The 20,610-nt window shown below is 42.0% G+C and overlaps 1 pseudogene; it reads right to left on the minus strand.

Annotated features, from left to right (window-relative positions):
* Window positions 1-254: 254 nt before the first annotated feature.
* LOC130020413 (TAR DNA-binding protein 43-like) lies at window positions 255-1,523 on the minus strand (annotated as a pseudogene).
* Between the last annotated feature and the right edge of the window lie 19,087 nt (window positions 1,524-20,610).

The raw sequence follows: 20,610 nt of genomic DNA on the forward strand, positions 1-20,610 counted from the left end.
TGTCAGGCTAACAGCAGTTCAATTTCAAACACTCAAGAGTTCAACCCGTTATGTAACAAAACTTAGAAAATTCCTTTAGCTTTTCTTCTTTTTCTAAATGAAAGATGTCAAAAATACTCCTGAATATACTCCACACCGAAAAAAAAAACAATTTTGAAAATTCTTAGTGCGTATGTATCTTACAATATATTTACGATGAGTTTAGAAAAATTTGAATTCCCACCAGTCTCTAGCGTCTAACTGACCAGCCCAGCCTACATGCCCCAGCCCGACGACTTCGAGTCCATGCTGGAGCTGAAGTCCATGCATTGAAGCCGCTACCGGAGCCCGCATTGGAGGCCGACCCCCACCCGATGGAGGCGCCCGAGTTGGAGCCGCTGTACGGGTTGTTCCCGGAGCCGAAGGCCTGGTTGGGCTCCCTCTGCATGTTGCCCTGGCTCTGGTTGTTCCCTGACGGGCCCGACTGGTTCTGCTGACTGGCCAGCATCCCCATCATGCCCCAGCTGCTCTGCAGGGCTGCCTGGGCCATGGCCCTCATGGTCGGGTGGATGCTGAAGGCGCCGAAGTTCATCCCGTCCCCCATGTTGCTGCTCTGGTTGTGGCCCAGCCCCGCCCCGCCACCCCGGCTGTTCCCGAACCCGCCCTGGTTCCCAAAGCCACCCGGATTACCACCAAATCTTCCACTTCTCTCTAACTGCCTATTGCTATTGTGCTTGGGCTCCGCGTTGCAGATATGCACGCTGATGATGCCTTTGATGATCAGGTCCTCGCCACACAGGGACTGGGCCACCTGATCATCTGCAAATGTGAAGAAGGCAAACGCCCCCCCCCCCCCCAAGGGCTTGGGGATGAACACATCGACCACCTCCCCGTACTGGCAGAAGAACTGCCGCAGCTCGTCGGCAGTGAGGTCCTGGGTGTAGCGGCCCACAGACACCTTCCTGCTCCTCAGAGGCTCATCCGGGCTTTGCTTAGAATTTGGAAGTTTGCAGTCACACCACCGTCCATCAATCATGTGTCGCTGGGACATCACCTTCACTTGGGTCTCATACTCCGTGAACCGCACAAAGCCAAACCCTCTTTTGGTGACCAGTCTTGATATCTTTTTTTTTACCTGGACCATGAGGACCTCCCCGAAGGTGCTGAAATACTCCTTGAGGTCCTGCTCGGTGGTCTTCCAGGGCAGGCCGAGCACGATGGGGTCAGACGTCTTCTGCACGGCCCTTTTCACCTTCACCGCCGACAAAGCATCAGCCTCCTCCATGTTCCTTTTGTTATCTTTGGGGTAGTTGACCACGTAGACCCGGTTGCCCCAGCCCGCGTCGGGCGCGTGCAGGATGCCCTCCACCAGGCGCGCGCATGCCGCGCATGCACTGCGACATGGGGTTCTGGTAGCGCAGGCTGCAGGCGCCCGGGAACTGCGCCGTGACCGTGGACAGCAGCACGGTGCCATCGTCCTCGGACGGGATCTCGACGGGCTCGTCGTTCTCGTCCTCCTCCGTGACCCGGATGTACTCGGACATCTTCGCCCGCTCAGCGTCCGCTAGGTCGCTCAGAACCCAGGAGTCGGCGTGGGAAATGACAGCGCCCACGACCGCTCGCTCTCGGCTCGCACTAACCTTGAACACTTTGATGTATTTATTATTCATGTATTTCTATATTCTTCGTGACGTGACTATTCAAGTATTTTACACATTCTTAAATGGATCTCTTTGGGATCACTGATGTCTTCTATTTTTCATAATTTTTAAATTGGATTTAATTGAAATGTCATCTTGTTGTGGGACTAGACATCTATGTTCTTTTGAATACATTAGAAAGGAATTGGTGGGACCAGAGAGATAGACAGCAGGTAAGGCACCCTACTTGCACACAGTCAACTCAGGTTCAATCTCTAGCACCCTATGCAGTTCCCTGAGCCCTGTTAGGAGTGATCCCTGAGCCCAGAGCTAGGAGTAACCCCTGAACAGAGCTGGGTGTGGCATCCCACCTCAATTAAAAAAAATTGAAAAGGAAAGCAATTGGCAAGAACTAGGCTTAGAATTTAGAAAAGAAAAACATTCACTGAGGGGTTAAAAATACCCACCCCCAAAAAAGAATTAGAACGATATGTTTTGCTGACTGCATTTGGAAGAGATTGATAAGAAAGAAATTGACTTTGATGCCGTAGAGTAAAGAGATGAGAGTGACTTCTTAAGTTTCCTTTCTGTCATTTTTTTATAGCCATTTACCCTGATTTATTTTACTGTTTGGACTGATTTTCTTCAATCAACCCAAAGCAGCTGCTTACTTTAGAAAGCAGAATGTGTGGGAAAACATTTCAGTTCCATCATGCAATTAGTAATGACAACAAATCCAGCACTTCTGTCAGGTATGATCCAATGCTGAGGTAAGCTAGCATATGAGCACACTAAACAGAAATGATGGCCACTCAATACCTCGGTTGCAAATCACAATACCCAAAAGGAGAGAGAGAACAAAAGGGAAAGCCCTGTCACAGAGGCAGGGTGGAGAGGGGGAGGGGGTGGGAAGTTGGGATCATTGGTGCTGGAGAATGGGCACTGGTGGAATGATGGGTAACCGATCATTGTATGACTGAAATGCAAAAATGAACGTTTATAAGTATGTAACAGTATCTCATGGTGATTCACTAATAATAATAATAATAATAATAATAATAATGAATGGCTTCTTCTTCCTGGGTCTCCTGTGCTCATTTCAAGAACAGTATATTTTTCAGGTCTTAAAGTTTGAATAGCGGGATGTCAAGTGACCAAGTGAAAGAATTTCATGAGTGCTCCATGAAATTCTTTATGACATCCCTGCTGAGAATGGTGTCTATTGTTTTCCAAACATGCTGTCTCCTTCACTTTCTTCATTTCATACCATTTTCATCCTCAGTATGAAGAGGATCTTTTGGTAACTTGGAATTATGCTATGGAGTGATCCTAGTCAGCAAGAAAGGTTGAGTTCGCCCCCCCCCCGTGCCCCTCCCAGCCCCCCTCACCATCCATTTTATATAGGAGCTCCCTTTTTTAAAAAAATTAATTAATTAATTGATTAAGTTTTATTTTTTAATGAATCACCATGAGATACAGTTAGACTTACAAACTTTTGTGCTTATGTTTCAGTCATACAAAGATCGAGTACCCATCCCTCCACCAAGTGCCCATTCTCCACCACCAATGTTCCCAGTATCCTTCCCACCAACCCCCCTGGTCTCCCCCCCAACCCCCAATCCCCCTCCCACCCTTTCCGCTGCCACGGCCTCTATGGCAGGTGGATCCCCTTTCTCTCTCTCTCTCTCTCTCTCTCTCTCTCTCTCTCTCTCTCTCTCTCCCCCCCCCCCCTTTGGGGCGTTGTAGTTTGCAATGCAGGTATTAAGTGGTCATCATGTTCGGTCTATAGTCTACTTTCAGCACACATTTCCCATCCCGAGCGGGTCCTTCAAGCATCCTTTACTTGGTGGTCCCTTCTCTATATGAGCTGCCTTTTAGGAGCTCCTCTTTGAAGAATATAAAGGTCCTTTGCCAAAAATATAAAAAGCATTATCCAATGGGATTTTCTAGATGAAATATAGGAACGAAAGAGAATGAAGCTAGCAAACTGAAGTTGGAAAAGAAGGATCCTAGAGTTATCATGGGCAAGGATTACCTAAATAGGCCAGGAAAATGCTCACCAATGGAAAGATTCCTGAAACAATAATGAACAAACTCTTTTTTTTTGGTCCAGCCATGACAACAATTAGCTGACCAGATGAATTGAGTCATTTCTTGTGTCTGACCTACATCTTTGGATTTTCTGTCTCTGTGTGCTTGCATGGATCATGTCTTTCTTCACTTTTTTTGTTTGTCTCATTCTCTAGTGATAATTAAAATGATAATATCAATAACAAGCACCACTTTGGGGATAAGGAAATTAAGGCTAAGAGAAATAAGACAGGAGTCGTATGGCCAGAAATGGCAGCATTTTAAATCCCTGTGACAGAGGCTGGGCTCTTTATGCTGAGTCACAAGGCGTGACAGATTAGCAGGGAGAGTATGGGCTTGGAAACCAGGCAGTGTGGATGTGGATCTTGGTCTAGCTTCTTACTGGCTGCAGAAGCAAGTCTTTGCCACGCTGTGCTACCCTCTCCTCTGTGATGGAGAGACGATTAGAGAATATACTTCCTGTGATTTTAGGAAACTTAAACTGGTTAAGAATGAAAGTGGCCCACGTTCTCAGGCTAGTATTGGTGACATTCACTGTCCAGTTTGCTTTCTCTTCCTTGGCTTCTCAGGTTGAATAACATAGTGCAGTGCACACGATTTCTCTGCAGATGTGTCTCAACTTTACATCATGTGTGATTAGTTTTAAGAATAGACATGTTGGGGCTGGAGTGATAACACAGCCCGTTGGGCGTTTGCCTTGCGTGCGACTGACCCTGGTTTGATTCCCACTATCCCATGTGGTCCCCCAAGCATCGCCAGGAGTAATTCCTGAGTGCAGAGCCAGGAGTAAGCCCTGTGCATCTCTGGGTATGACCCAAAAAGAAAGAAAAATAGACACGTTTTCATACACCCTGCTAGTGTTTGTCAGTTTTTTTGTTGTTGTTGTTGCTATTGCTTTTATTGAACAAATAGGCATTGAAAAAATATCAACTGCCTAGTATTATACAGCAGAGAATATTTAAGAATGTAGACTCTGGCGTCTGACTAATCTGGGCTCAATTCCCAGATCTGCCGATCTCTAGCTATGTGCTCTTGAGCAAGTGACTAAAGCAAGCAGTGCCGCAGTTTCTTTTTCCCACACTGGGGATAATAAATATTTCCTACCTGGCTTGTTTATACTCAGGATTCTATAAGTTATTACATGACAGATGCTCAGATTACTACAGAAGTAGTTATTTTAATGTTGTTTTTCCTTTAACGGTTTATATCTTATCTCCCAGAGTAGGCCGTAAACTTTTGGGAACCAGGGACTTGGCTAATACAGCAACACTTCACTTTCCATTCATGCAAATTCCAGCATGGAATTTGCTCAGATCCGGGCTGCTCAGAGTGAGGAGTCTCTGTAATGCGTTTTTTTTTTCTAAGTGGTAACTCCATGACCCTGTTTTGCTTCCTTGTCTGAGATCATGATAAGTCACCTCTCTTATGTCAGCACTGATAGAAGACTGGAGGGCGGGAGAGATGGTTTTCAGGTCATTTGCAGCATTTCTGCTTGCGTTTCATTGCCCAGAACATTTCTCATGACCCACCTCATGCGAGTGTCTTGGACAGGACAGTTTTCCTGTGTGCCCATGAAAACACTGAGGTAGTTTGGTTTACACAGAGCATTTATTTAGCCACATCAATTGAGGACCTAACTCCCCAAAGGAAAACCGACATGTTAGTAGAAGAGAGATGGGAAAATGCTATTGGTTAGATTATTAGATTAATTATAAGGTTATTTATGTGACCCAAGTGTCTCTTCAGCAGAGGCTCATCTTACCACTTTTGTCTTCAGAAAAATGATAGGGGCTGGAGCGAAAGTACAGCAAGTAGGGTGCTTGCCTTGCACACAGCCAATGTGACTTAGACCCCATGTGGTCACCTGAGCACCACCAAGAATGATCTCAGAATAGAGCCAGGAGTAAGCCTTGAGCACTACTGGGTGTGGTTCCCAAGCCAAAAAACAAAAGGTAAAGATTTTTGGGGGGTCATACGTGGTGATGCTCAGGAGGTTACTCCTGGCTCTGCACTTAGGAATCACTCCTGGCAGTGCTTGGGGGACTATATGGGATGCCGGAAATCCAACCTGGGTTGGCTGCGTGCAAGGTAAAGGCCGCGTGCAAGGTAAACGCCCTCCCGGTTTCACTCCGGCCCAAAAGGTGAAAATTCTTCTTCTTTTTTCTTATTTAAATTTTTTAATGAATCACCATGAGATGCAGTTACAGATTTACAAACTTTGTGCTTACGTTTCAGTCATACAATGATCGAGTACCCATCCTTCCACCTGTGCCCATCCTCCACCACTAATGTTCCCAGTATCCCCAAAAGGTAAAGATTCTTAAGCACTTGAGTCAGCCACTTCAGACTCTGAATTCCAGCTGCACCCCACGGCTCTTGGTTATGTTCCCAGGTATTGCTTGTTCCAAAGGGAAGTGGCATATATTGTGCCCACATCTCCACAAATCACCTTCTGCCTTAAATTTGTGGAGAGCATAATCTCTATAAAACTTGCAGGACTGGGCTGGAGCGAGAGATTTTGCCTTGCACCCAGAGGATCTGGGGGGGAACGCCACTGACCCCTGGGTGCAGAGTCAGGAGCAAAATCTGAGCAATGCCAGATGTAGCCCCCTCAACAAAACACCACCATCACTACCAACAACAAAACACCCCCACAAAACTCGAGGAATTGGAGGGAATGTCCAAACAGAATTAAAGGCAAAGGAATGTGATTAGTTTTGTGATTGAACTATAAACAACCTGGAAGATGTAGGCAATTGAAAAGTTAGCTTTTAAATTATCCAACTTTTTTTAGGATTAGAAAGGGACTGATCCTAAGTTAATTTAGGAAAGGATTCCTTACTATTGAGCTTTGAAAATTGAAAATAAAACCAAAAATGAACCATAGGCACTTTGAATTTTTATCTCAGGTCCCCCAGTTTGTTTCTGAGGGTACTCAGCTGAACTTTCTTTTTTCTTCACGATCACCATCATTCTGTTGTTCGTCGATTGCCTCGAGCAGGCACCAGTAACGTCTCCTTCGTCCTAGCCCTGAGATTTCAGAAAGTGCCATATTCAAGGCTCTTTCAGGGTTAGGAGAATGAGACCCATCATTGTTACTGGTATTTGGCATATCGGGAACGCCACGGGGACTTTGCCAGACTCTGCTGTGGAGGGAAGGGAAGGGACACTCAACCCGCACCCCTCCAAGGGGCCCCAGCGAGGACAGCCAGGGGTAGGGGCAGGAGACTCTGCGCTGTTCCCTTCCGGGAGCTGGGTTTTTTTTCTTAACAATACTTTTATTTTATGTATTTATTTTTTAAATTTAATTTTACTTTTGTAAAGTTGTTCACAATAAATTGTTACATGTAATATTCCAACACCAATCCCACCACCACCATATTTTGAGTTTCCACACAGACCCCCAAACCCTGCCCCCAAACCAGGACTAAATAATTTATTTTGTATTGCTTATGAATAATCCTCAGGTGATCTTCTAATTTTAGGTTTTGTTTTGTTGGCCGTGCGTAGGGTTTAGTCCCGGCTTTACTCTCAGGGATTACTCCTGGAGATCATGGGGACCATATGGGATGCCCAGGATCAAACCCAGGTCAGCCTGGTGAAAGGCAAATGCCTTGTCCGTGGTACTATCACTCTAGCCATGAACTTTTATTTAACTGTCTTAGAGCAACTTCCTGTTTCTCTGTCCCTTCTGGTCATTGTCCAAGAAGGTCTTCTTATTTCTTTTTTTCTTAATTAAAAATAATATTTTTGCCATTTAATTAATTCATTTTACCTTTTTGCTGTGGTTTATGGATTTGTTCATGATGGTTTGGCAGAGGCATTCAATATTTCAACACCAACCCACCACCATTACATCTTCCCTCCACCATTGTCTCCAATCTTTCCAACCATCCCTTAAGCCTGCCCCTATAGCAGGCCCTCAATCATTCATTTGATATTTCTTTCTACCAATGATTTGCTAAGAGAATGATCAAACAATGTTTCCTTAGGAGAATGTTAGTGAGGAGTGTTGTATCTCACTTTAAAGTCATTAAGGTTTTGTCATCTCTCTGTGATTTATTTGTGAAACTGAAATAGGCCCACTTTCGAATGCCGTCTTTTTCACGAAGAATGACAGCTTTGTAATTATTACTCTTGCTCTCCTCTATTTACAGTTCCTCATCTCCAAACTCCCCAAACTCTCTTTGTTCCCCCTTCCTCAGAACTCTTCTTATTTTAAAGAGTTGCTCTTTTCCTGATTGCATCTAAGTTCTTGATTCCACTTTAATATAGACTCTGCCTTCTCTCCACAGGCCCTTTCCCTCCCACATGTCAAACCTGATTAAAAAAAAATTATTGTGGGCGCCATGGTTTACAATACTTATCAGATCTGATTTATGTTGTGGACCAACTGTTTGTGGAGGGATTTGGAATGAAGCCTATGAAAACAGAGCTCTGGCTACTTGCATAGTGTTCCCACTAGATGGCAGTAGTGTATGGGCTGTAAATGCAAGTTCCTAACCGTTCAAAAGGAGTATCAAAAGAGAACACAGAATCCTAGTCAGTGAACACCCCATTCATTCAACGGCACCCAGAAAGCAGTATAGGGGTGTGAGCACATTTCTTTCTGTAAGGAGACCAATGAAAGACTGGTTATGAGGATTAGTATGAATGCAAACTGGGTATTGTAGATTTAACTAGAGCCAATAAAAGTGTTGATGACTCCGTCTCAGATTCCTCCACTCCATTAAGTAAGACAATCTTCCTGACAATGGAGCTTATTGTCCTATAAAAGTTACAGCATCAGTGGTCTGCTACAACCAGATATAACAGGACGATAGGATTTGTGCACTTCATAGTCTCTTGTAACTTATTTGGTTACAAGACGTAGCCAAATGTTTGTATAGTAATACACAGTATTCTATTGTCTTGATAATAACTTTTGAAATCACTTAGGGTGATTCCTCAATCTCTGCACTTATTTTTCAAAGTTGTTTTGATTACCCTAGGTCCCCTGACTGTTAGAGTGAATTTTAGAATCAGTCTCACAATTTTTGTAGATCAAATCTTATTAGAATTGAGATAGCTTTTGATAGTCATTTTAATGATGTCTTAATAACAACATCTTAATAATGAAAGAGGAAACCTCAGATTCCCCTTGCCAGGTCTTCATTTTAGCTGTCCTCACTCTACATTTTAAATATCCCCACAAATTCCTGGACTCCTTTTGAGAGTGAGAAGTTTATAATTTTCCAAGACCATAAATTCTGACCCAGACCTTGGAAAGACAAGAAAAGAAACAATACCTGGGCATATGGTAAAATATATAAACTAAAATGTCTGAACTAAAGAGACAGTCCCCACCAGCCTAAGTCTGAATAAAAGATGTTAATTTATCTTAACACCACAAATGAGCCCTAAATTAGCAAGACCTCTGTGTGAAACAGGAAACTGCTGGGATTTTGTTTGATAAGAAACAGGAAAACTTGGGACATGTACACTGGTGGAGGGATGGGTGATGGAACATTGTCTGAATGAAGCCTGATCAGCGTTTGCAACTGTGTATCTCAGGGTGATTCAACAACAACAAAACAATAAAGAAAGGAAAACAAAAAAGAAATGCAAAAATCCAGTTTTCCTATGAAAACACCACAAACTGAGCCACACTTGAAAGTCCTGTACTACATTGCTTCTTGCCTGAGGAGTCTCTCTTCTGTTTTCCTTCCCCCCACACCCCATTCCCTCATTTCTAACCCTGAATCTGAGCACCTTTATTATTCATCTTTATTTAAGAACCTACCTGGGCAGGGGGGGTGGGGGGATGGGGGGTGGGAGGGATACTGGGACCCGTGGTGGTGGAAAATGGGCACTGGTGGAGGGATGGGTATTTGATCATTGTATAATTGAAACCCAAGCACAAAAAGTTGTAAGTCTACAACTGTATCTCATGGTGATTACTAATAAAAATTAAAAAAAAATAAAACAACCCACAAAAATATTGCAGGAGGAAAAAAAAAAGAACCTACCTGGGAACTTTGGATGAACAAAGAGACCACCCACATTTTCTGTTCCAAAAACATGGTATTTTCTTGTCTTTATAAAATTTTTCCAAGAAAGTAGCTTTATGTTTTATTTTTGTATTTTGTGCCACACCTGGCAGTGCTCGGGGATCACTTTACTCCTGGCTCTGTGCTCAGGGATCACTTCGGTGGGGATCTGGGGACCTTATTAGGTGCTAGCGATGAAACCTGGGTTGATCACATGCAGTGAAAATACCTCACTCTTGGCACTATCTCTTCAGCCCAGGCGTTTTATTACTTTTTTGTGGTGCTGGAATTCATGCCCACTCCTCTTGCATAAAAAGCATGAACTTTTTGATAGAGCTACATCCTTGCTCCTATATAAATATATATATATATTTATCACTTTATAATATAAACTTTTTTAGAGGTATAGAAAAGTTGTGAAACTAGGTATGTGATACGTTTGCCAGGTATCTCACACCCAGTCTCTCTTAACACCAACACCTTATGTATGCAAATATTTAGCAGTATCCACATAATAATTTAGAAAATATTTGCAATGTTTTGCAATACAAAATTTAAGTGTTTTGTCATATGGACTCATTAAATGAGCCAAGAGAGACTGGCAACTAAAATCCCATATACTTCTCCTACATCCTCAATCTTGTTTTTTTCCCCAGTACCCTCTTTCTGACCTAGGATTCAATTCAGGATATTTATGTTAGTTTAGTCATTTAGGTCTCCTTAGACATTACTGGGCTGAGGTCCTGAGCAGGATTCTCTTTGAAATGCCTCCCCCTTTTGCCTGTTCTTTTTGGAAGGAACCACTACTCAGTCTCACTGGTAGGGAGATTCAGCACTTCTCAGCCTCAGCTGCTGGGTGGGGGCCACCAGGGCCAAGATCAGAGATGCTTAGGGGGTCTTGAAGCAGCAGAGATCTAGCAGCAGCCAGACTGGCATCTGGCCTGGAGTCATTTCCTCGGCCCCGCCCAAGCATTGTATTTTTATTTAGCTAATCAGACCATCTCTAAATAAAAACAAGTTAGCGCTTTCTTCCAGTCTGCACACCTTTATTTCTTTTCCTGTCACCTAGACTCAAGTCATTGGTACAATGAGGAGTGAAAGCAGAGAGAAGCATCCTAACCAAGTTCTTGATCTTGTCAGGGAAAGATGCAGTTTTTCATCTGTCAGTATAATGTTAGTAGTTCTATAGCCACTCTACATAAGGTTGAGGAAGTTGCTTGTTTGCTGAGAGATATTTTTTGTTCTTTTAAAAAATCAGATAATAGGGCTGGACAGATAGTGTAGCAGATAGGGTGCTTGTCTTTCATGAGCTGAGTTAGGTTTGATCCTGGCACTCCATATGGCTCACTAACATATGCCCCCCCCTCCACCCCCCACCCCAAGGAGAAATCCTGAGTGCAGAGTCCGAAGTACCATTGGGAATGACCCCAGAACAAACTAACAAAACTCAGATAGTACAGTGGGCTGGAGCAATAGCACAGCGGTAAGGTGTTTGCCTTGCACGTGGCCGACCCGAGTTTGATTCCTCTGCCCCTCTCGGAGAGGCTGGCAAGCTACCGAGAGTATCTTGCCCGCACGGCTGAACCTGGCAAGCTACCCTTGACATATTCGATATGCCAAACACAGTAACAACATGGAGATGTTATCAGTGCCTGTAGAGCAAATCGCTGAACAATGGGAGGACAGTGCTACAGTGCTATAGTGGGTAGGGCCCTTCCTTGTACCTGGGTTGACCTGGGTTTAATCTCTGGTACACCACATGGTCCTCCAGCATTGCCAGGAGCAATCCCTGAGTGCAGAACCAGAAGTAAGCCCTGAGCACCACTGGGTGGGGCTCCAAACCAACAAAACCAACCAACAAAACAAAAATCAAAGAGCCGAGTGGGTACTTGCCTTACCTGAGACTGATCTGGGTTAGATTCCTGACACCCCAAATGGTCCTCTGAACCTGGGTAGGGGTGATTCCTGAGGGCAGAGACAGGAGTAAGCCCAGAGCATCACTGGTGTGAACTCCCCTGAAAGCAAAACAAACAATAAGTAATCAAGAATATATTTTGGGTTTTGCAAAATTTTCTTTCTTTGAGATGCAGAGACAGGAGTAAGCCCAGAGCATCACTGGTGTGAACCCACCTGAAAGCAAAACAAAACAATAAGTAATCAGGAATATATTTTGGATTTTGCAAAATTTTCTTTCTTTGAGATGGTCATATGGTTTCTTTAAAAACATTTTAATGTGAAGAATTACATAGGTTGATTCTCAATGTCAAAGAAGTATTTTTTCTGATATAATTCTTTAATCATAATTCATGTGGGAAAACACTTTCAAAATCTTATGTGAGAAAGTTATCTTTAAAAATATCTAGTTAAAAAATATTTGGGAATCACACCTGGCAGTACCCAGAGGATACTCCTGTGTCAGTGCTCTGGGATTGCTCCTGGCGGTGTTTGGGGGGGATCAGGAAATGCTAAAGCATTGAACCCGGGTCTTCTTGTAAATGCCCTCCAGTTGGTTGAGCTATTTCTCTTGCTCCAAAAGGAATCTCTTAAAAATAAAAAAGAACATGCACCAAATTTTAACAAATCTATTGAGATGATGGTTTGATTCTTTTATATTTTTGAAGTGACAATCAAATATATTTTTAGAGATCATTTTTAACACCTTAGACTTTTGTTATAAATTTATTTAAAAATTTTGGATCAGTATAATTGAGGTAGGTCTAATTATTTCTACTATAAACTAATTTGGTCACTTTGACTTTAGGGTTATTTTCTTAAATTAATTAGGATTGCTTGCATTATTTCTGTGCAGCAGAAGAGTTTACATAGCTTAACTTGTTTCTCTTGTTTGAAGGTTGTAAAGAGTTGTCCATAAAGCTGTCTGAGCCGAGTCATAGATGGTTTATAAATGTGTGAAATTAAAAGAATGCAATTTGTTTTATGTATAAAGACTAGAGGAAAGTTAAATAGTTGACTTTTTCAAGAGACCTCCTTAAATAATAAAGTCAGTTGATACCTATTATAAAAAAGCACGAGACTTTCTATGTTATCTGACTGAGGGTTTCCCTTATCAGGGAGTAAACAGTATTTATTAGCTCTATTTATTATTATTTTTTTATTGAATCATCATGAGATACAGTTACAGACTTTCTTGATTACATTTCAGTCATACAATGATCAGGCACCCATCCCTCTACCAGTGCACATTTCCACCACCAATGTCCCCAGTATCTCTACCGCCTCCCCCACCCCATCCCACCCCCTTCCTGTTGCAAGTACATTCCTTCTTTCTCTTTACTTTTGGTCAATACAGATACCAAGAGGCCATCATGTTTGGTCCTTAATCTACTTTCAGCACGCATCTCCCATCCCAAGCATTCCCTCCAACCATCATTTACTTAGTGGTCCCTTCCTCATCCCAACTGCCTTTTTCCCCAGCACGTGAGGCCAGCCTCCAAACTGTGTAGTGATCCTCCTGGCACCTTATCTGTACTGTCCTTAGGTGTTAGTCTCAAATTAGGTTACTTTATATTCCACAAATGAGTGCACTCATTCTATGTCTGTCCCTCTCTTTCTGACTCATTTCACTTAGCATGATGCTCTCCATGTCTATCCACGTATACGCAAATTTCATGATTTCACCTTTTCTCACAATTAGCTCTATTTTTATATAACAGGTCAAAGCTATACTTTAAGCAGAACAGAGATAAAAAATAGTTTTACCAGTATCAGAAGAAAACAACAGTGGATAAATACCTTAATAAGCACCAGATAGCTTGACAGTCACAGGTGAGAGATTGATGGACAGAGAACTCCTCTAAACAAGGTGCTCATGGCCCCAGAGATGCGGGTACAGTACAACCAGCCTGTGTGTAGCCCTGAGCTTTATAACTGGCATTAACTTCAAGGTGAGAGCTCACCTGTCATCATCCATCCGAACTCTCTGCAGAGGCAAATGAGTTGCCTGTCTCTTAGTACTTGCTGATTTTGTATTTGAATTTTATAATTGAAACATGAACCAGGAGTCTTCAGACTGAAATTAACTCCTGGTATCAGCATTATGACCTCTCTCCCTCCCCCCTCCCTTCTTTCTTCCCTCTTTTCTTCCCTCCCTCCCTCCCTCCCTCCCTCCCTCCCTCCCTCCCTCCCTCACTCCCTCCCTCTCTGCCTCCCTCCTTCCCTCCCTCTGTTCTTCCTTCTTCCTTCCTTTTTTTCTAGACCCTCTCCCATAGGCGCTGCTCTTGGGGAATTATTCCTATGGTTTGCATGGCAGTGAGGGCCTGACAGCTTGCTACTCAGGTTGAGCAGTGCTGATGGGAAACAGGCTGGGCTGTGTGATGCATCAGGATCATATTCAGGGCCTTGCACATCCCAGATAGGGGTTCTAGTACTTGTGTATTGCCCTGTTTCAGCAGTTCAGTGGCCACGAGGACATTCACACCATTGTGCAGTCATCACCAGTATCTTTCTCTAGAACTTTTTCATCTTCCAAAACAGATTCTGAACTGAGGAGCAGTAACTCCCCATTTCGCCCATCTCCCATCTTATTACCTTTGCTGTCTCGCACCACTATAGGTAACTCATATAAATGGTGTTGACTAAAATAAATAATTTTTCTACCTTGGATAGAAGAATAAGCTTTATTTCAGAGTTTGAGGGCTACCCTATGGGAGAAGTTCATGCATTCTGCAGCTTCTTTTTCAGATTAAAAACAGACCTTTAGCGTATATACTTTTGGATTTAGTAGGGAAGGTGGTTACATTTGAAGTAAATCAGGGCAAAACAACACATTTCTCTTTTAGCAAGCTCTTGGAAAGTTCCAACGTTCGGGCTGATCAAAGACAGTACTTCCACTTTGGGAGGTCTGAAGTAGGAATATTTAACAATCATAACATCTGTAAAAGAATGCCAGGCTCCAAAGCCCATTGTTAAAATGACCTGTTTTCCAGAAGACCTTGGAATTGTAAAGTGGTGGGGGTTATCTCTACACTTCAATTCTCAAAGAAAAACTTCTCTTTCTTTGAAAGAAGACAACCTTTGGGAGAATTTACCTCTGCCTAACAAAAAGTCATTAGTTTTTCTTCAACAGTGGAATCCTATTTATTTATAGTTGTTTGTGATCAGTTTGTATTGTCTTCAAGATTTACTCATACTGGAGCAGGTGTTAGAATTCCCCTTCTGTGTTAGTCTGCCTACCTCCCCACCGTGTGTCTTTAAAAAATAAGTAAGTAAGTGACTCAATAAATAAAACCTTAAACACCATGATTTACAAAGTTCTTAAGAACACAGTTGTTTCACCCATTTAATGTTCCAACACAAATCCTATCACCAGTGTGGTCTTCCCTCCACCAACATACCCAATTTCCCATCTACCTTACCCTAAGCCTGTCCTCTTAAGAGGCACAAAATTTATTTATTCATACTGCACTGCACTGCATCGTCCTCCCATTGTTTATTGATTTGCTTGAGCAGGCCCAGTAACGTCTGCATTGTGAGACTTTGTTGTTACTGGGTTTGGCATATCCAATACGGCATAGGGAGCTTGGCAGGCTCTGACATGCAGGCACGATACTCTGGGTAGCTTGCTGGGCTCTTCAAGAGGGGCAGAGGAATTGAACCTGGCTCGGCTGGGCTGACTGCTTGCAAGGCAAATGCCCTACCACTTTATTTATATATAGTTATTTATTTTTGCTTTTTTGATCACACCCAGTGATGCACAAGGGATACTCCTGACTTTGCACTCAGGAGTTACTTCTGTTAGTGCTGGGGGGGGGGGGCGGGGCGGGGGGGACCATATCGGATGCTGGGAATCGAACCCTGGTTGGCTTCGTGCAAGGCAAATGTCTTATCCACTGTGCTCTTGCTCCAGCACCAAGAGACACAAATTTAGTTCATATTGCTTGTTATTCTTATATAGTAATGTAAAGTTGCAGGCTATAAAATCAATACCCAAACGTCCATGGCTTTCCTGTATGCAAACAGTGAGAGAGAAGAAAGCTACATTAAAAAACAATCCCGTTCACAATTGTGCCTCAGAAAATCAAGTACCTAGGAATCGGCTTAACTAAGGAAGCAAAGGACCTGTACAAAGAAAACTACAAAATACTACTTCAGGAAATAAAAGAGGACATGTGGAAATCTAAAGATATCCACTGCTCATGGGTCGGGAGACTTAACATTGTCAAAATGGTAATACTACCGAAAGCATTGTATAAATTCAATGCAATCCCTGTAAGGATATCCATGACATTCTTCAAAGAAATGGAGCAAACACTCCTGAAATTTATATGGAACAGTAAGCCCCCACGAATAGCTAAAGCAATTCTTGGGAAAAAGAAAGTGGGAGGAATCAACCTCCCTAACATCAAGCTCTACTACAAAGCAGTACTAATTAAAACAGCATGGTACTGGAAGAAAGGCAGAACAGCAGACCAATGGAACAGAGTTGAATACACTGACACTCCCCTCAATCATATGATCACATAATCTTTGATAAAGAAGCAGAAAATGTGAAGTGGAGTAAGGAAAGCCTTTTTAACAAATGGTGCTGGCAAAACTGAACAGCTACATGCAAAAAATGGGCTCAGATCTCTGCCTAACATCATGTACAAAAGTAAGATCAAAATAGATTAAAGACCTCAACATCAGATTGGAATCCATAAGGTACATTGAATACAAAGTCAGCAACACCCTCCATGATATTGAAGCTAAGGGTATCTTCAAAGATGTCATGCCACTGGCTAAGCAAGTGAAAACAGAGATAGACAAATGGGACTATATTAAACTAAGAAGTTTCTGCACCTCAAAAGAAACTATGACCAAAATACAAAGACAGCCGACAGAATGGGAAAGGATATTCGCTAAATACACATCCAACAAGGGGCTGATATCAAGGATATACAAAGAACTGGTTGAACTCCACAAGAAGAAAACATCCAACCCTATCAGCAATTTGGGCAACGAAATGAACAGAAACTTCATCAAAGATGAAATTCAAATGGCTAAAAGACAAATGAAAAAATGCTCTACATCATTAATCATCAGGCAGATGCAGATCAAAACAACAATGATATATCATTTCACACCACAGAGACTGGCCCACATCCAAAAGAACAAAAGCAACCGGTGCTGGCGCAGATGTGGCAAGAGAGGGACCCTCCTTCACTGCTGGTGGAACTGCCGACTGTTTCAGCCCTTCTGGAAAACAGCATGGACAATTCTCAAAAAACTGGAAATTGAGTTCACATTTGACCCAGCAATTCCACTCCTGGGAATATACCCCAGAGAGGCAAAAAAGTATAGTCGAAGAGACATCTGCAGTTGTCTATTCATTGCAGCACTGTTTACAATAGCTAGAATCTGGAAAAAAACTGAGTGCCTGAGAACAGATGACTGGTTAAAGAAGCTTTGGTATATCTACACAATGAAATACTATGTAGTGTCAGAAAGGAGGAAGTCATAAAATTTACATACAAGTGGTACTACATGGAATGTATCATGCTAAGTGAAATGAGTCAGAAAGAGAGGGATAGACATAGAAAGATTGCATTCATCTGGATAACATAAATTAACAAAATAGGAGACTAACACCCAAGAATAGCCAAGATAAGTACCAGGCGGATTACTCCATGGCTTTGAGGACAACCACACATGCTAGGGGAAAAGGAAGCTCAGATAGAGAAGGGAGCACCAAATAAAGGGTGTTGGGAGGTTCCTCTCAGGACAGGAGATGTGTGATGAGAGTAGACTATAGTCTGAACAAGATTCCCACTCAATGTCAATGTCAATGTCCCAAAAGGAGAGAAATAACAAAAGGGAATGCCCTGCCACAGAGGTAGGGTGGGATGGGGGGAGGGGGGGTGGGAGGGATACTGGGACTGGTGGTGGTGGAGAATGGGCACTGGTGGAGGGATGGGTATTTGATCATTGTATAACTGAAACCCAAGCACAAAAAATTGTAAGTCTACAACTGTACCTCATGGTGTTTCACTAATAAAAATTTAAGAGAAAAAAGAAACCCTTTCATGAATTATTCTCAAATGTGTTTATATATTAGAGAATTATTTCCCATAAGAAAATTAAATAAAATTAATGAACCTCTAGGCCCAGAGAGACTGTACTGTAAGTAGGGCACTTACTTTGTATGTGGGAAACCTGAGTTTGATCCTTAGCACCATATATGACCCCTAATCCCCACTTGGAGTGATCCCTGAGTGCAGAGACGAGAGTAAGCACTGAGCACTGTAAGATGTGTTCCCAGAAAATCAACTAACAAAATCTATGTGTGTAACACTATATGATTTGGGGGTGGGGGGTGGTGTGTCACACAGCCAGTGGTGCTTTGGGGCTACTCCTGGCTCTTTTCTCAGGGCCATTCCTGATGGTGCTCATTTTACCAGGTTTGATTCTGGACATCAAACAGATTGAGGTCAACCACATCTGAGGCAGACATCTAAACCTCTGTACCAGCTCTTGGTTCCATGGTCCATGTTCATCACTTGAAATCAGAAATATACCGTTTATGTTCTGGAGGGGTCATGCTTGGGAAGTACATCCGGTTTTGCTCAGGGGCACTTCCTGACTTGGTGCTCAGGGAACCAAATGCGGTACTGGGAATCAAAGTTGGGCCACCTGTATGCAAAGCTTTCAAAATTTCAAGTTTTTTTAAAATATATATGTGTGCATATATGGGCTGGCACTCCACTTAGCACAGCGGATACGGCGTTTGCCTTGCTTGCAGCTGACCCGGGTTTTATTCCCCCGTACCTCTCGGAGAGCCCAGCAAGCTACCCAGAGTATCCTGCCTGCTCAGCAGAGCTTCAGAAGCTGCCTGTGCCCTGTGGCATTTTCGATATGCCAAAAACAGTAGCAACAAGTCTTACAATGAAAACGTTACTGGTGTTCGCTCAAGAAAATCGATGAAAAAAGGGAGGACAGTGCTAAAGTGTGTGTGTGTGTGTGTGTGTGTGTGTGTGTGTGTACACATACATATATAAATAATTTATATGATAATTTTTATGAGATAGTAATTTTCCTAACGTTAAGCCTTGAAATTCATTTTCATGGTCTTTCTTTCTCCTTGCATATTATCTTTATTTTACAAATGACATATTTTTTGATGTATAAGTGTCTCACTTTTTTTAAGTTTATTTCTAGGTTCATAAATTTTTAGATAAATTATAAATAAAATTATTTATTTAAAATATTTCTTTCATTTTTTCTTACATATAAATATGTAGGATATTTTAATATATTGATTTTATAGCAGGCGACTTTACTATATTGGTTTATTTAAAATCAGCTTTTCAGTGGGGATGTTCAGAAGTTTTTAAAACATAAATCTTTGAAAGCACTGGTCATTTTAATTTTTCTTTATTGCCTAATTTATTTCTCTTTGCTACTTAATTTATCTGACTTTAACTTCTAGAGTTATGTTGAATTATAGTGGTGTGAATGAACATCCCTTCTTTTACATGATGATAGGGGAAAATCTTCCAATTTTCACAACTGAATATGATTTAACTGTGGGTTTCTCAAATACAACATGTACTTTACTGAGATATGTTTCTTTAATCCCAAACTTAATGGGCTTTTCATTGTAAATATTTACTAAATCTTATCCAATGTCCTAGGATTATGTAAAACATCATTTGATACATCTTTACATGCCTTCCTATATTGCATCAATTAGTTTGTTTTTATTTAACTTTCCTGTGTCCCTAGGACAAATCCTGAATCCTGCTGTTGACTCTGAATTTATTGTGGAATTCAGTTTACTTTGATGATATATAATGCTTTTTCACTTTCTCCTTTTCACCTCCTCCTCTCATTTTATTTTCCCTCCATTGCAGTTTTTGCCCCCTCCTTGTTCTATCTCCAAGTCCCCTCAGTTGTTATGTTTCCTTAGACTACCCATTATGTTCTTTGCTTCCACTTCCTTTGGAAGTGACGTTCATTATTGACATTCATGATTTTTGACATTCATTATTCCCCCATTATGTTTCCTTACTCTCTGTATTGCACTCTGCATATGAGAGAGATCGTTCAGTATCGGTACCTTTCTTTCTGATTAACTTCACTCAGCATGAAACTTGACAGTTCCCTCCATGTGCAGGAAACTGCATTACTTTATGTATTTATGGCCAAGTAATATTCCATTCTGTATCTGTACCATAGTTTCATTTTTCCGTCATCCATTATTGGACACTTGGGTTGTTTCCAGAATTGTTTTCTGGATAACGCTGCAAGAAACAGAGGGGTGAAAATGCTTTTTCTCATTTTGTTATTGGGCAAGATCTTAGGGTGTATTTCAAAAATTGGATTTGCTGAGTCAAATGGAATCTCAATTTGTAGATATTTTTAGGATCATCCATATGTTTTTTTTCAAACATGCTGGACCATTAGACATTCCTACAAGCAGTGAATGAGAATCCCTTTCTCCCTACATCCATGCCAGCTTTGGTTATATTCTCTTGTTATTTTAGATGTGTGTCAGTCTCCCAAAAAGAAAAAAAAATGTTAAGAATTCTGTTCATATCCAAACCTCAGGTGTGTCATCATGTGATCCTTTAGGACAGCATGCAGGTTTTGATGTGCTAATTTTGCCCAGAGATTAGAAAATTTTTAGTACTTTTAGAAATATTTTATTATTATTCTAAACATACATTTAGGAAAAATGTTGTGGGATTAGGAAAAGTGTTGTGGGTGGGGAGGAGGGGGGTGGTGGGGAGGTGGAGAATACAACAGAATTACACTGTTACAATTTTTGACATGGTGGGTCCATGTGACCGCTTAATAAAGGGGATAAAGGAGAGGTAGGACCTCAGTCCCCAGCTTGAATTATTTTCTGTTTCCACAGAATCCATTTGTATGAT

This window comes from Sorex fumeus, unplaced genomic scaffold, assembly GCF_029834395.1.
Source record: "Sorex fumeus unplaced genomic scaffold, SorFum_2.1 ptg000012l, whole genome shotgun sequence".
NCBI classification, from domain to species: Eukaryota; Metazoa; Chordata; class Mammalia; order Eulipotyphla; family Soricidae; genus Sorex; species Sorex fumeus.